The following is a 16,924-nucleotide window of genomic DNA, read 5'->3' on the forward strand; positions in this document are numbered from 1 at the left end:
TAAGAATGATTTTGTGCCAAAAGGAAGGAAGCATAACAGGTCACCTTTAAAGTGTGTCTGGAGAGAATAAGTGATGATGTAACTTGTCTGTATGAATCCTGCCCCCGCCCCCCATAACGTCAGATCCTTCTTTAAGAACAATCGCTCCTCGGACGTCATTTTGCGTTTCGTGTTTCCGAATCTCTGCGAACGAAAAATCTCCAGAGACGGGAGGTGAGAAATGAACAAATGAGCAGGCGAGTGGGAAGGCAGCAACTGAGGCAGGTGTGGGATCCTCCACAGTGACGTTTGGAGCTGAAATGTTTATCGAAACAGACACGCTGGAGCACCGTGTTCAGAGATCACGCTGAATGGACAGTGACAGCACATTTAACTTGATATTTCTGCTGATTCCCCTTAAGCCTCCCATGAACCCTTTCCATAAAGTTCACATTAGATTTCCAGATTTCACGCACACTAATGCCTATTTGACATGTAGTGGGTGGAAATAAGTAAATAACTTGTGTCACAATGATTTACGCCAAGATTCCCAGAGCTTTCGTTAGCATAATACTGGTAATTTAATCCAGCTAATGACTGCTTAGAAAAATGCTGAGTGCCTTATTAACTGTGAAGCAGAGGATTTTGCTGATTGGATTTCTCCTCAGTGCACTGTAAAAACAGAATTGTATCAAGTACTTTTATCTAGTTTCTAGTGAAAATGTATTAGTACACTGGAAATAAGACAAAACTCGTTCACAAATAACTTTTTGGCAATGTGTAGGAGCTTGAATTACATAAATAATTCCTTGATATTGATGAAAAAGTGCTAGTTCCATTGGCAGATTATTTCCCCGTTAGCAGTACATTTGTCCCATGTTATAAGTAAAATAATCTCCCAGTAGAACAAGAAGTTTTTCATCAATATCAAGGAATTACTTACTTCACAAAAATGGAGAAAATATCTTAGTACACTTGAAATAAGACAAAACTAACTTAGAAGTTACTTTTCAGCAAGATCCTAGTATTAAGTCAATACTTAATGTACTTGATGAAAAAGTACTAATTACACTGGAAGACTATTTCATTTATAACATGGAAACAGTTTCTAGTTATAATGTCACTGATATGATGCAAGCTAATTACAAATTAAGCTATTGATAGCAGGTACATTTCACACAGACTAACTTAGGAATGATAAAGTGTCTGGTTTTAGCATCTTCATGCTGCTTTGGGCCCCAAAAAGGCTTTGGCCGGCCCTGGTTGCCAAGTAAATAAAGCTGTTTATGTGTACAATTTGGTGTTAAATCACTAAATAATAAACCAACTTTATCCTGTTTTTTGAGCAGTATTATTGCATCTCAAAGCACCAGAATGCAGCTTGAATTGAATTGGCGTTAAGTGAAATAAAAGTGGCAGTGGCCATGCAGAGAGGCGGGCGGCTCTAAGAGGGAACAGTGATGGAGCTTTTATGGAGCAGGGACACGGTGACGACAGCACTTACAGCCTCATAACGCAGCGATTAGACTCCGATAGCATGAGGTCTGGTGACAGCACGGCTCCCTGGGGAGCACAGGCGTTGTCAGAGGAGCCTCTGTAACTGCAGCCTGCAGCCAGCGGCTCGAGCTGGCAGGGCCCCCAAACTCTTTTCCATGAAGAAGTTATAAATCAGCCGGGTCCTGACAGCAGCAGCGCCGAGACGAGTCACCTTGGGCGGAGCCGCTGGCTTCTGCACTGCAAGACGTTCACTTGCTAATGATTCCTTTTCCTCCTCGTATCACCATTTATCCTCATGTATTCACACACAGAGGAGCTCCAAGCTCGCAGCTATATATATATATATATATATGTATTCACTGCAGAGTCCTCTGTGTTTGATTACATGTCACAGTTGCTGTGCTTCCATTTCAAATCTGCGCAAAACTTTGTACTCTGCTAATGTCAAAAAAACGATTTTGCAATTGCTGTGTTTCCATTAAACTAGAATTTAAATTCCATGTGAATACCTTTGGATAACTTTGGTCACACAGTCTTTAAAAACATGCCACTCCAACAACTACTTCCTGTTGTCATCGTCTTCTTCGTTTCTGCCAGTGGCAACTTCCAGGAGTTGCTCACATGAGTAAAAAGTGTTTCCATTGCAGTACTGCGAAAAACATCTACAGCTCTTTCAGATCACTACAAAAAAGATGAGTAGAATTGATTCTGTGGCTTTTTTGTTCCACAACAACACAGGCAGCTGATAAATGAGATGGACTTCAAACTGCGAGCCCATAACCCAAAATTTAGAAATTTTGAGGTTAATGTCAGAAATTTTCTAGAAAAAAATTTAGAAATTCCCTGAGCTCCAAAAGCTGAAAAATATTTGCCTTTATAGGCTAAGAAATTTCCAAGAAATATCTAGATATTTTCTGAGAATAATATCAAAATTAGAGTTTTTTAACTTCAAATATTCAATTTTTGGCAAATTTATTTTCGTAACTCAAGTTTGAGCCGTAATATAGCCAATAAAAATGCAGCTAATGTGGAAGCTTGTCTCCATGTAAAGTGGAAAGCGGAGCTGCATATCCAAACAGGTGAGAAGACGTGTGCATTAATAGGTTAAAGCAAAAACATCCATCTGTATTCCCTCATCCTTGTCTGACACGTTGATACCCCCATCTGTCAACCAGCTCCATTCAGGACCCAGAGAGAAAATAATAGTTTTAAAACATCTACATCTGCCTGGCCCCACTGCTGTGACACAAATGATTGTTTACAGGGTTGAACCTCAGCATGTCATTTGATCGGTTTGTCTTTTCAAAGTCAAACATAGCTGCATATCAAAGCAAAGTTTGTCCATTTTCTGCTATATTTGACTGTTGGTGAAGGGCTGGTTGGATCTGCTGCCTGTTTGGAAAATATAGATTAATATTTTAATGTATTATTCTTGTTCCATCTGGCTTTTGAAGCATTACAATTCAATGGTATAAATTAATCACTTAGGATTTTATCTTTAAGGTGAAGATCAAAACAGAATATCATTAGATGAAAGCACTTCAAGGTTTTGTTTAAAACAACATTCCTTATTATGAATCTGTGGCTTTAACAAATCAAATTCATAAATTCAATTGGGCAATCATACAATCGTACATCTTTGAAAAGCAGAAGTGGCGCCTCCTGCAAAACCAACAAAAAAACTCTCCTCTTTTCCAGCAGCCATTGTACAGTCCATAAGGGGCTTAAAACCAGCTGACCAAACTCGCTGCAGCTCTGCTTGTGGTTGTTGGGTAAAGAGACTGAGATGGCGCAGCAGCCATGGAATGTGACTTATCGGGAGGTTTTTGAAACGGCTCATTTTCCAGACACCAAAAAACATTAACTCAGTTCCAAAAACCGGCTGGGTGGGTTTAAGTGCTTGCGTTCTTTTAAGAAGCTGTAAAAGGCCAAATGGAACCCTAAAAACTTTCCAAAAGTGAATTTTGCACAATAGCTCCCCCTTAATAAAGACTACCAGATGTCAAAACTATTTTGTAGACCACTAAGTATTGACTGAAATCAAAAAGCCAAACAATTCCCAAATAATGAACCCCATTTTCTGCACAAAGAAATGATTAAATATAATTATATCAATTCCAAACGTTCATGCCATGTAAATGCTGGAGATGCTAATTGAAATATTTGTTCTATAGCTCATAAAAACAAGACGTCAAAACAAAACACAACTGACTTGTAAGTCTAAAACTTGTGTGTATTTTTTGGTAGTCCAGCTTCTACAAACCTTTTGACACAGTCTTTACTCTTTGCACTTCTTAAAATCATCAGAAACCACAAAATATGCAAAGACTTTCCATAAATGTCTCTTTGAATCAAGACCATGGAGAAAAATCAAACCTCAACTTGACATGCAGTTCTGCACATCAAACAGGCTGAATGTTTGATCTTGTTCTTACTTATGCTAGAAACAAAAATCAAAAGGCATGTTCAATTCAATGCTGCTCAATTAAGCAGAAATCACTGCACAACATCTCCAAGCAACTTGCAGAGGCTGCATTTTGAGTATAAATGTGCACAAAACTTTGTCAGTATCCCACTAATGTAAAAAAAATAAATAAATAAGAACTGCTGGGTTTTAATTAAATAAAAACACAATCAAAATATATGTTTGTTCACTTAAAGTCAATAAAAAACATGCTGCACCATCATCCTCCTCCAACCACTTCCTGTTGTCCACTTTGTCGTTTCCTACAGTAGTAACGACAGCGTGTTGGTCACGCGACTCGTGTTGCTATTGTAGATCAATAAGGAGTAAATTTCCACGCAGAAACTTAAAAATGTTCTAGGAAAATGTTATTACAGGCAGAAATAACGAAGACGATGACAGAAAGTAGTTGGAGGTGCAACGTTTTTAATGACTAGTTGCGTGAACAAATTTATTCACATGATTTTAATTTATTCTTAATAACTGGAAACACTAAAACTGAAACTGTTTTCCACACATTTCCATTGAACATAATATTGGGTAAAGTGGAATTATGTAAATGAATTCGATTAATGGGAACACATTTTGAAAAAAAACTCACATTTAATTGTTTTGGGCGTATCAAAATAGATTTGCAAAACTACAATGGAAACAGTTTTTGCATCACACAAGTCACAAGAGCAACAACCAGAGGCTACTACTGGCAGAAATGACAAAGAAGAAAACAGGAAGTGGTTGGAGAATTATAGCGAGGCATTATTTTTAATGACGTGATTATGTTAAACTTATTCACATGTGACTTTAACAGCATTCTTTAATTAATTGAAATGCCAGTTACAAAATCTAAATCTGCAAAGTATCAAAAGAAGATTTATGCACATTTGCAAAGGAAACAGATAATAAATATATTAACTCTGCAGCTCACCGCTCAAACGCTCCATCAAACAATTGTGGTTATAAATAACATCAACATGTTTCCTAAAAATAAAATGCAGGTGAGAGAAGCTGGAAACCGTGAAAACATGGATGATGGGGAGAAAATAAAGCGTTAATTTATTAAATTATTCCACAAAAGTGATGCTTTGCAGCTTCAGGCCTTTCAGTGCAACATCTCCAGGGTCTTCTTTCAGTTTCCTCACATAATCAGCGAGAGTGTGTCGCTCATTTTAATTAAAATCTCTTCATCCAGAAACGTGTTAGTGGAGAAGAAAATGCTGGCAGAAAATGAAGGAAAAAAAACTACAGCAGAAGATATTAGATCGCATTCAGGTTTAATTTTTTGTGCATTTTCAGTTAAAAACGGTTAGGAATCTAAATTTATATGATCTTACTTTGATATTTTGTGAGTATAAACATCAAAACTATCTGCTGGGAAATGATCTCAGCTTTTTAAGGGATTTTATTTTTGTTCTTAGCTTTGAGATCACATTGAGATATTTATAGAAAGTTTTGATCTGAAGTTTTTCAGATCTCTAGTCATGAAGGAAAGCCGTTTCTGAAGGTTCTCTACAATAAGCAAAGATTTTCTTTAACAAAAACAGTTACTGCAACCCAATATAGCTCTTTATTCAAGTTCCTTTTTAATCATTTCTGAGACAAAATAAAATTATTACTGTTGGCAGTGAATAAGCCTACAGACAAACATAAAGAGTGGTCCATTTTATTTTATATATAATATTCATTATTGCTAATTTAAGAAAGTTTTTTTTTTTACTTATTAAACTTGATTTACATCAAGAACTTGCATTCAACTCATTGTTTCGTTCTAAATCTTACCTTTTTCTTTCTGAAGACAAATCTTAATGGATTACAATGGAGTATTACGATCATAGTGAGCAAAAATTTAAAATTAAACAAACTATAAGAATGAAGTCAAGGTATTTCATAAAGTTGAAATACAAGAAAAAAGTACTAATATGAGAAATAATAAAATGTTAAAATAAAGTAAAAATGATGACTTTACTATCATAAAACGTTATTTTACTTCCTTATCTAACACTCAGTCATTATGAATAGTAACATCTGAAAAGTTATGTTTTGTTTTCAGAAATTTAATTTTAATGACTTGAGCAATTGATAATTTTATAAAACAGTTAAATCTCCAAATTTCCCTGTAAATTGTGATTATGATGAAAATCCAAAACTTGAAATAGAATATTACATAAAACCAGTAAATATATATGTACGTACTCATATATTTTAATACAAAAATGTTAAATCACGATCATAAAAGTCTTAACAGTTATTCCTCCAATAGGTTATTGATAAAGAAGCTACAGCTGCTGACAGAGTTCTGCTTTGAAACATATTAATGAAAAATTGAGTGGAAGGAAAAAGTGCAATAAAAAAAGGTGGCTAAGCAACAGGGATAACCCGAGACTCAATAGGACTGAGAATCAAAACTCATTCAAGAGACAAAAACTAATTTCATTTCACTTATAACACGGAAAAATGTCTTGTTACAAGTTAAAATATTCTGCCAGTGGGACTAGTTCTTTTTCATCAGTATTAAGGAATTGTTAACTTAAAACAAGTTCCGATATCTTTCTGAAAAGCTACTTTATGTTATTTTAGTCTATTTCCAAGTGAACTAAGATATTTGCATCAGAAACTACAAAAACTTGGTAAAATTTTGACGCATTTATGTGACATCTTGTCTTCTTTGCAACAAAAACAAGAAAAAAATCTGTAAACACCAAATCTTACAGCACAGTTTTTAAAGTGCAGTCAAAAATTTTACGAATGCCAACCACATTTATTTTTAAGCTGGATCAGGGTTTTCACATGATTTTTTCTTCGGCAGCGGTCAGTGATCCGTTTCTGTTGGTTTGAAATAATTCATCCGATTAATTTTAGGTGAATTTCTCTCCAAGAATTAAAAACATATACGTCTTTTTCAACATTTCTCCTCCACTGGGACTTAAGGACATTGATGTACATCTGATAATTGACTTTTGTTTCCCCCAAACGAACATTATAAATAAGTAATTTGACTCGATTTAAATCAAAACAAATTAATTGGGAAATTAGTGTTTCTTCCAAGCCGTTTCTAACAGAAAACCCACCTCACACACGGGCCAATTAAGAAAACACACACAAGACAAAGCACCACACACAAACACAAGCGCACAATCCAAGCCTGGGTTGCCATGGCGACAGGGCTGTGGACATGCCGAGGATTTATTAAAAAAGCCTCTCTGGCAGCGTTGTTCCCTCTGCAGAGACGCTCCACGGCCCGACTGTTTGGAGAAACAATATTCAACATCATGCTTGTCATGAGGACAATAAACATCTTTAAGCATCAGCATCTATGGCGGCGCAATGATTACAGCTGCTGCTAGTGAAGCTGTGGGGAAGCGAAAATACAGAAATCTGGGTCTCTTAAGATGACACCAAACACTGCGACGGCGCAAGAAAACAGCAAGAAAACAAGAAAATTTTCACCAACACAAGAAAATTCCTGTTCCAAAAGCTGAAAATGTTCAACCTTAGAAAATCAGAAACTTCCATGTATTTTATAGAACATTTCTGAGATTAATGTCAAAATTTCTTAATTTTTTCTATCAATTTTTTTTTTTTTTTTTTTCTGAGATTAATCTAAAAAATTCTTAGTTTTTATCTAGTCAATGTTGACTTTCAAAACACAAATTTATAAAAGAAAATTCCAGAACATTTCTGAATTAATTTAAATAATTTCAGGATTTTTTTCCAGCAAATGTTGGACTGGTCAACTCAAGAATTTCTAGATATTTTTACTCTAAAATTTCTGAGACTATTCTCATAATTTCTGAGTTTTTCCAGCAAATTGTCTACTTCTGAAACTCAGAAACTTCCTCTTTTTCTACATTTCTGAGATTAATTTCAAAGTTTCAGATTTTCTTTTGGCAAATTTTCAACTTTTGACACTTCAATTTTTTTCCAGCAAATTTTTTACTTTTGATACTGAGAAATTCCCTTATTTTTTACTTTTCAAGCTCAAATTTCCATTTTCTAGAAAATTTCAAACATTTTTTACCGGAAACTTGCTCTTTGTTTTTATATAGATTAACAATGGCCTTAACACACCGTAGTAACACACTAAAATCCAAACAATTAATCAACTTAATTGTCAATTAATGCTTTACTAGATTCAAATTGAAGTTTGAGGAAGCACAAAAGATCACCTTTAATGTGGCTTTCTTTAAGTAAACTCTAAAGAAATAAAGAATGATTCAAGAGTTTTGAGCAGAACTGTAAACCAAACTCTTCCTCCCGCTGTGCTGAGATCAAGAGGAGAGGAGTTTAAGCCCAAGAGACGGATGAAGAAAGAAGATAAGAGAGATGATGGATGATGGGTGGATGTTGGGTCCAGCACAGTCAAGACTCCTCATTCCATGAAATAAAATCAGTTTTCCCTTGTTTCCCCTGAGGCCGGTCATCCACGAAGCAGTGCAACGCCGGGCCAGCAAGTCTGACATTTAGCAACCAGGATGCAAGAGGAATGGCAGACAAAGAGCCTGTCTGTGATTTGATGAACATTTCCCTCCCAGCAACAACCTGAAGTCGGGTTTTACGCCGTGAAGTGCCAGGATGGGCCGAATGTAGGACAGACACGATAAAAAACTCACAGAAGTTACTCCAATAAACAATAATATCGTTGTTTTGAGAATAATAATGGCATAAAAATGCAAAAACACATTCTCTAATATCAATAAACTTTAAATTCTAATGAATTGGAACTGGAAGACATTTTAAATATCCAAAGTAATAAAAGAAACAGAAAATAAAATGAATTATAAAGTCTGTAAACAAAAAGAGAGCCCAATGCACCAAACTGAAGACTTTCATCATTTGTGGAAGAAATATATAGAGAAAAAAGAAAAACGATAAATCCTAAAAATAGAAATTAATTTATTATGCAGTTAGCTGATTTATTGATTATTGCTGCAGGCCTGTAGCTGAATGTCAGGAAGACTTTTGGAAACTGGAAGTGGAAACAGGATAAAGATAAAAGCCCGTCATTCCCTTTCACTGAAAGATCAAATCTGACTTCTCTGGGACATGAAAAGCTGATGAAACAGGGCAGCGGAGACAAAAGCGAAGCCAGGCAGGATTAATGCGACTGCTGGTACCCATTTGTAACATCTTCAGCTCACCTGAGAGTTTCCTGGCGACCCCCACTTTCACTTTATCAGCGCTCCCGCTGCCCCGACTCCCCACCTTTGAAGTCGCTGAATCTTTTTATGAGAGAACGGGACGGCGAAGAAGGGACTGATTTATATTCTGGATCACACAGACACAGATGCTGCACCTCCAGCAAAGCTAAAATTAAAAAAAAAAACTATCAAGAGGACCAGCAGAGGGGGAAAAAAATAAAAAATGGCACAGCTCTGCTGATTTAAGCCAACAGGGGATTCTGCCTACGCATCCACACTTATTTCAACACACACAGAAACTGCAAAAACTGAAACGCAAACACACACGCTGCGGCCTGCGTGTGGGCGGATGTGAAGGTAATGCGCGCTGGGGAACAGGAACAGGTAACTAATAAAATTACTGCTGGCGTTTAATCAGCTTGGTCTGCAGAAACGAGATCGCAGAGAGAGATAACATCTACCCTTTCAGCTGAGAATTAAAACATGCTTTTAATGCGTTTTTACACCACAGACACATGAAGAAATATTATTTCCATGTCAGGGGGATTCAGCTGCTAACTTTCTGCTAATATCGAAAAAATTTTACAGTTTTCCTTAAAGAGGCAGTACTGTGTTTCCAAGTAAACATTTTATAGCACAAATAACTATGTTACCTTCAGTTATAAAAATTCTCTATACATCAAATATGAATTTTAAAAAAACTTCCTAATTTAACGCCTTGGCATCGGGCCTCTGTCTCTTTAAGAAGCTCCTGCTCTTTCTGAAACTCCGCCTTCAGGAAGTCAAAACAACACGGCTCCTCCATTGACCCTTTAACAACATTTTTACCAGAGTTTAACTGAGACGTAGCTCCTATAATGAGCTCAGCAGAGCACTTACACCAAGTGTTTGCTAATTGCTGCTGGCTAGTCTGAAGGAGCAGAGTGGGGGAGGAGCTTTGTCCTCGAAGGCGGGGCTAAGTCCAACCAAGCGTTCTGCACAGTTGAATGGTTGCAACGCCATAATTCTTAAAAATAATTCAGAACTGATCAAAACTGATGTTGGCAGGTTAAAGCTTGACAAAAATTGAGAAACTCTGGTCACAAATCTCTGATTAGTTCATCAATAATTATTATTATTATCCACATTCAAATATCAACAGCTTTGTTTCTTTTAAATTTTTATGATTTTTCTAAACTCGAAAGCTGTGTCAGCTACATCCAAAGATAAAAAATGGTCACATCCTAGAAAATATGAAAACCCATTTAAAATAAATGAGATGCAAGGCTTTAAGCAGAATATCCAGAAATTTACCAGTTTCTTCCATTTTGAATTCATGTGTAATTTAATTCAAAGACAGCATACGATATAAAAACGCTTCCTCTGTTTTTATTGGTTGTGACAGCAAAACGAAGCCATCGCTGTGACGCGACGAGGTGCGGAGATCAAGGTGATCGCTCTGCCTCACTTTCCTCTTCTTCCTCTCTGAATTATGCATTTATTCATTTCACATTTCTCCAGACTTTTATATCTTATCTGCCCCTGCATTACGTCTCATCTCTGATCTACAGGAATCAGTCCATCTGGAAAAAAAACCCACATGCAGACTACAAAACGGATATGAAGATCAAACAGAGGACAAAAGTTTCACTTTCTCTTCCTCTCCCCGAAAAACACATAAAAATGTTCAACATGCACAGGTACAAAAAGACAACTCTGACACGATTAATCATGATTAATCATGATTAATCGGATTAATCACAAATCATCAACTAATTTAGTAATCAATTCATCTATACAGACTCAAAAAACAGCTATTTGCTGAAAGAATAACATATTCAGAGCAGTAATTAAGCCTTTATGTGTGTGTGTGTGTGTGTGTGTGTGTGTGTGTGTGTGTGCGTGTGTGTGTGTGTGTGTGTGGGTACAGAGAGAGAGAGAGAGTTTCTGTTTAAATGTAAAGTTCATTTCTTGCAACAAAATATTAATTTTTTGGGTGGGAGCCAAAGAACCACAGTAGAGCTGGATGGTTTATTTTACATCTTAAAATTATAAATGCATAGAAAACAATCATTTTTCATAAATCCAAAACATTCCACAATTTAACCGTTTCTTTTCATCCTATAAATGTGGCCAGTTTTCCTAAACCCCTTAAATCCACAGAGCCTGCCAGTTACACATCCGTAAAGTGAAACAAATCCTTTTTCACTCAAATTACGGCTTCAGAAACAGCAGCAAAGTCATTAATTTGACAAAAACAAAAAGAAAAGCAAATTAGACTAGTAGAAAATAAGAAACTTCTGCTTACCAAACTTTTTCACTCCCACTGCCGGAAAAGTTAGAAACCGAGTCCTGAGGCGCGTTTCTGGGCTAATCAGTGTTTATATTCAAAACTCAGTTGACCAATTACCAGCCGCCGCTGCTGCTGTGAACTTTGACCCTTCAACCTATATTGCTCACTACTGTTTCCTGTTGAAGATCACGTGAAAAAGGTTGATAATTAACAATCATATTATCAGAGATAGAAACCTGGAGCATAAAAGATAATAAAGGAAAAAAATCTACCTGACAAGTTAAACAAATGACCATTTTACAAGTAACTTTTCAGCAAGACAAAGGAGCTTGTTCAAAGTCAATAACTGATTAATAGTGTCGACAAAGTACTACTCCACTAGTAGATTACTTCACTTATAACATGTTATGAGTGAAATAATATAATTATTTCTGGTTATAACCAGAGTTGGGTAGTAACTACCTAAGTTTACTCAATTACATTCACTTTAGTATTTTTGTATGTACTTTTGGGAGTATTTTTGCTACGCTGTAATTTTGACTTTTGCTTGAGTAAAAGTGAATTTCTACACTTAGTTGAGTAAAATGTCTGGATTTTCTACTCACCGAATGAAAAACAAACATGTTTTAACCAAAGTTTCACCAGACACAGACACACACCTGCAGTTTTGTTCAAGTTCATGAAGTTTTTATTGAAAGAAACTGATATAGACACATTTCCTTCTGTCTTATTATCACAGTTTATTTTTACGTATCATACCCACACATTATAAGTTAGCAGTTCTTTCTGGCAGAAAAACATCAGGGAACTTCATGATGAAAGTTCAATTTACTCCCAGCAACTCAACCAAAACAAACAGACATACAAAAGACCAGCAGCTAATCTGAAGCGCTTTACACTTCCAATAATTAAATGCACGCTTGGTTTAATTTAATGTTGATATCCGATAATTAAGAGCTCACATCCCTGCACTGTCATATCTTTCTGTTTTATTCTAACAATCAACGTCAGCAGACACCTGAACACCTAGCATACGTCCTAATGAGGTCTTTACAGCCTAATGAGGACTCTGGTGCATAAAGTGCATGCCCTGTAATATAGCATTTGTGCGTCGGGACAAAAGAGCTCACTGGAGACACCATTAGGAACTAATTGATTTCATTTGCAGCACTGTCAGACTGATAACGTACAAATTTGCTCTAAAGAAGCTTAGACCGAATCATTTATATCCGTCGCAAGATTACTGGTGGGAAATAAATTGCACATTTACAGTAGGGGGTGGGAATAATGGATATGGATATACCCCAAGATTGGATGATGTTTGACAAAGGAAGAAGGATTCAGTGCTTTTTTTCCCTGCTTCCCCAATTCTTCATGTACGCACTGCATGATTCTCTCTGAATCGCAGACTAATTGAATTAGAGCTGTGAGATTACAGCCAGTATGGTCCCCTGTCCTTCTGTGCTCTGCTGTGAGACAGAAAGGAAGGTGGGAGTGGCGACGTCTGATGGTAATAAACCCTGAAGTAAGAGGGGGTGATTCATAAAACCATGTGAAAGAATGGAATAATCAGTATCAGTGAGAGCTGAGTAAACTGCTTACCACCACATAATAGTCTAATAATCTCAACTGAAGTGACTTCCTGCTACGGTGGAGAGTAAACGGACTCCAACACGGACCAAACAATTGCTACACTTGTTCTGTTAGAAATGTGGGAGACATTTGTTAACATTCCTCAACTGTCAAAAAAAAACGTAAAAATTTAGCAATTACGGTGTTTTCATTAAATACGAAAAAAATTAAAAAGACGAGTCTCTTAATGCGATAAGTCATTAAAAAACATGCTATGCCATAATCCTCCATCTACTTCCTGTCATCTCCTTTGTGGTTTGCATCAGCAGCAACATCCAGGTGTTGATCATGTGACTCGTGTGATGCGAAAAAAGTGTTTCCATTGCAATTTTGCGAAATAAACCACTTTTCTACACAGCCAAAAATCCATCCTAGCGTCAAAACTTATAAAAAAATTAGTGTCTTTAAGACTGACGTGTTTCCATTCCTCTTTTATCCAGTTTTCACTCCATGTTGTTTTTTAAGCAGTTATGAGGCACAGTGGCAAAACCTTAAACTGCTGCTGCACAGGTTACTCAACAGGTTGTTGCTAGGTAACCAGAGAGTGAGTGAGTGAGTGAGTGAGTGAGTGAGTGAGTGAGTGAGTGAGTGAGTGAGTGAGTGAGTGAGTGAGTGAGTGAGTGAGTGAGTGAGTGAGTTAGCCTTGCTTAGCTAGCCATGAGAGGTCGAGTGGTTCTGTATCAGAGTTCAGTGAATATTCTATCAGACATATTACCGATCAATATTGATCACGGATTTATTACATTACATGTTATTGATTTATTGTCCAACATGGTGCATTATTGAAACAGTTATGTTTACACAACATCCTGAAATATATGCAGATATATAAGTTAGCAACCAAACTAAGGCTGCCCTCATGCAGTGATCCTAAATATGAAAAATGACTCGTCTTACCGCAGTCGCCCCTTTAGTTTAATGACCACTGCTGTGATTTATACGCCGGTTAGGCGCTATCATAAAGCAGTCCGCCGGATGAAAAGGAGTAGTAGAACGGTTGCTTCACTGGCCTCTGGGTGGACAGAAAAACGACCTTGGACACATAAATCTCAGGGGATCCTTCATTAGCCCAGGGAGGGGGGCGGAAAGCCACAAAGCACCATGACATGGCTGCTAAATGCTTTACAGTTGGCTCCTTCGCAGATCCAAGAAGTCAATTCCCTCAATTTATCAGCTCCCTTCTGAACATGTGACCAGCCTGACTTCTTTTACTGAGTGCTAATTACCCAGGATGCTGAGATGCTTTCACTCATCTCAGACCAGGCATCGACTCAAGGACTCTGGTGTGCGACCTGCCTCCTCACAGATCACCAGTGCAGACAAGAAAAACTAATAAAAGCTGTCAAATGTGTTACTCGGGCAACCATCTCTCTGGCAACTGGAGCAGCAGCCACCCCAACTGGGTGGGAGTTACGGCTCTGCAAAAAACAACAAGCACTGGCTGGACTGAAAAAGCTAAACAAAGAGAGTTCAGTGAGTGAAAGTAAATGTGGAAAGACATCCTTAAGTGCTGCTCCAGGAAGAAAAACAAACTATACATGACAGAAAGAAACTAGTGTTTACCTTACAAGCTACTTAGACCCAACTCAGAGAATAACAAACCCGTGTTGTATTTGTGGTAATGATCCACAATGATTTCCAAACTGCAACCAATTTGATCCCACATATGGAAAGTAAAAGTGTTTTTCTTGGTTGCACTGCTGCATTTAAGGGTGAACTGTTATGAGAAATTCACATTTTGCAAGTTTTTCTACTTTAATTTGGGTTTTTCTTGCTTCTAAAAACAACCAAAGTGCTTTAAAAACACTCAGTTTTTTGGCAATAAGTTAATGTTTTTTGGTGTCTGGAAAATAACCCATTTCTAAAACCTCTCAAATGTAACGTCACAAATCAGCAGGCACTGCATCGTTACCTAGCAACCCCAGCGATACCCAGCCTGTTACCTAGCAACATAAGCTGAGATCTAAAATGCTTGAGTAGCTGGTTTTATTGCTGTGCAATGGCTGCTGGAAAAGGCAAGAGCTTTGTTGTTGACCTGCCATTCAGAAACCACTTGCTACATTCTTACTGGTTGTGCAGGAGGCTCTACTTCTGCTTTTCAAAGATGCGCGGTTGTATGATTGCACAGTAGAGTTTTGGGGGTGTAACCAGCAACAGCTTATTTAGATTTAAAGTGACAGAGGTCCTAAAACAGCTCAATTTGAAATAAGCTCAAAATGAATAGTGCTGTTTTGAGTATCTAAATAAGATTTAGTAGTAATACTCATCTATCACTATAGCATGTGGTAAACCAATTAAAACAATGATATCTTTCATTATAAAACACCATATCCAAAGCAAAGCTCCATAAATCCATGCATAAACTCATATTTAATTTCTCCCTTGCAATATCCACAGTATTACTCATCTGTATGTCATTTTACTGAGTTTACATTATCTAAAACATGTTAAAAGAGAAATGAAGGTGGAAAATCTCCTCTGTTTGCTGAAATATGAAGCATTTGTGGCAGAGCTGTGATTTGGTTGGTTTGGCAGAAAACATTCCTCATATCTCCCCATACACTTCATCTCAGTCTGGGGTTGTTAAATGAGGAAATCCCTGCCGATCTCGTCTCCAGCTTCAAGCTGTCACCTCCACATAATAAATGCCACTCGCTAACTAGACTCTCCCCAGGCTGAGAGACTGGTCATTATTTTTATTCTGCAGGCTAATGCCATCAACTGTTTCCTACAAATGGCAGCTCAAACATTTTCTGCATATATTAAATCTGCAAATATGTCTGAGGAGAAGTTTGTTTTTAATTACAGAGATAATGCAGCACAGATCAGGACTATTTGTTGACTACTACAAAAAAGTAACACAAAAGTGCTGAAGTAAAACTGCCGACTTAAAGAGTCGGGACATTTATCCAGTGCCAAGAATAAACTGGATCCTGTAGATCAGGGGTCCCCAAACTACGGACCGCGGGCCGGATCCGGCCCGCCACGTCATTTGGTCCGGCCCCCTGAACAATGCCGGATCCGGCCCGCCTGCTCATACCAGAGAGCATTCAGTGTTTTTTTTCATATATTGTATTTTCTGGTTTATATGTGGATTTTTCTTCAACCACCAGGGGGCTTTTGAGCAGATGTGAAACTAGCTTTCCCTCAATGGAATATATACTAGTCAGTCACCGTTTCACTCACGGTTTTTTCCATTTGCATTCTGGGTAAAAATCTATCTAAAAGCGCGAATGTGTCGTCGTCGTCGTCGTCGTCCCCCCCGTCGACAAGAATTTTTTAGTTTTTTTACTGCAAAAACTAAGACCGGCCCCCGACCACAGAAAGGAACAGCTATGTGGCCCTCGCAGGAAAAAGTTTGGGGACCCCTGCTGTAGATGCAACAAAAACAATCAATCCTTTTTTAAAAGCTTGATCTCTCCAGACTTGTTCTAAAGGTGAAGACAGAAAAAATCTCCTCAGCAGTTTGTAAAAGACCAGGCAGAATCCTAAATGTCACGATTTTTTCCTCCACTAAAAGTGATTATGAAGCAAAGACCATAAATATCAGCGATTAGCAACATGCACAAACTATTAAAAAATAACCCATAAGCTTTTTCCACAACTTTTTTGTCTTTATTTTTAACGTTCAGAGCGGTCCTAGCCTGTTTGGGGCCCTGGACCAACATGCTGCATCATTCACGTAGAAATGCTTCTATTAATATTTTACTGTAAAAAAAATGCAAAAGAAACTAGAATGATACTACAAACACACAAAACAAGGCACAAATATGCTGTCTGCAATGCAGTTAAAAATAAAAAACAAATTGCACCGATACGCAATTACAAAATTGATCAAGTCACAAATTTCACAGCACAACTGTCAAATAAACATCTAAAAATTTATCATTCACTCTGTTATACTTCAGGAAACACAAATAAAATTCCACAACTGTTATAAAAACA

At 37.2% G+C, this 16,924-nt stretch overlaps 1 long non-coding RNA gene across 1 annotated transcript; it reads right to left on the reverse strand.

The window, feature by feature from the left end:
- Window positions 1-10,427: 10,427 nt before the first annotated feature.
- Window positions 10,428-11,451, reverse strand: LOC107836960 (uncharacterized). The gene is made up of 2 exons (XR_001662930.1): window positions 11,363-11,451; window positions 10,428-10,661 (listed from the first exon to the last, which is right to left on the reverse strand). It is a non-coding gene; the product is annotated as an uncharacterized LOC107836960 (long non-coding RNA).
- Window positions 11,452-16,924: the final 5,473 nt, after the last annotated feature.

The sequence above is a fragment of the Poecilia formosa genome, unplaced genomic scaffold, assembly GCF_000485575.1.
Source record: "Poecilia formosa unplaced genomic scaffold, Poecilia_formosa-5.1.2 Scaffold99, whole genome shotgun sequence".
Taxonomy (NCBI): domain Eukaryota; kingdom Metazoa; phylum Chordata; class Actinopteri; order Cyprinodontiformes; family Poeciliidae; genus Poecilia; species Poecilia formosa.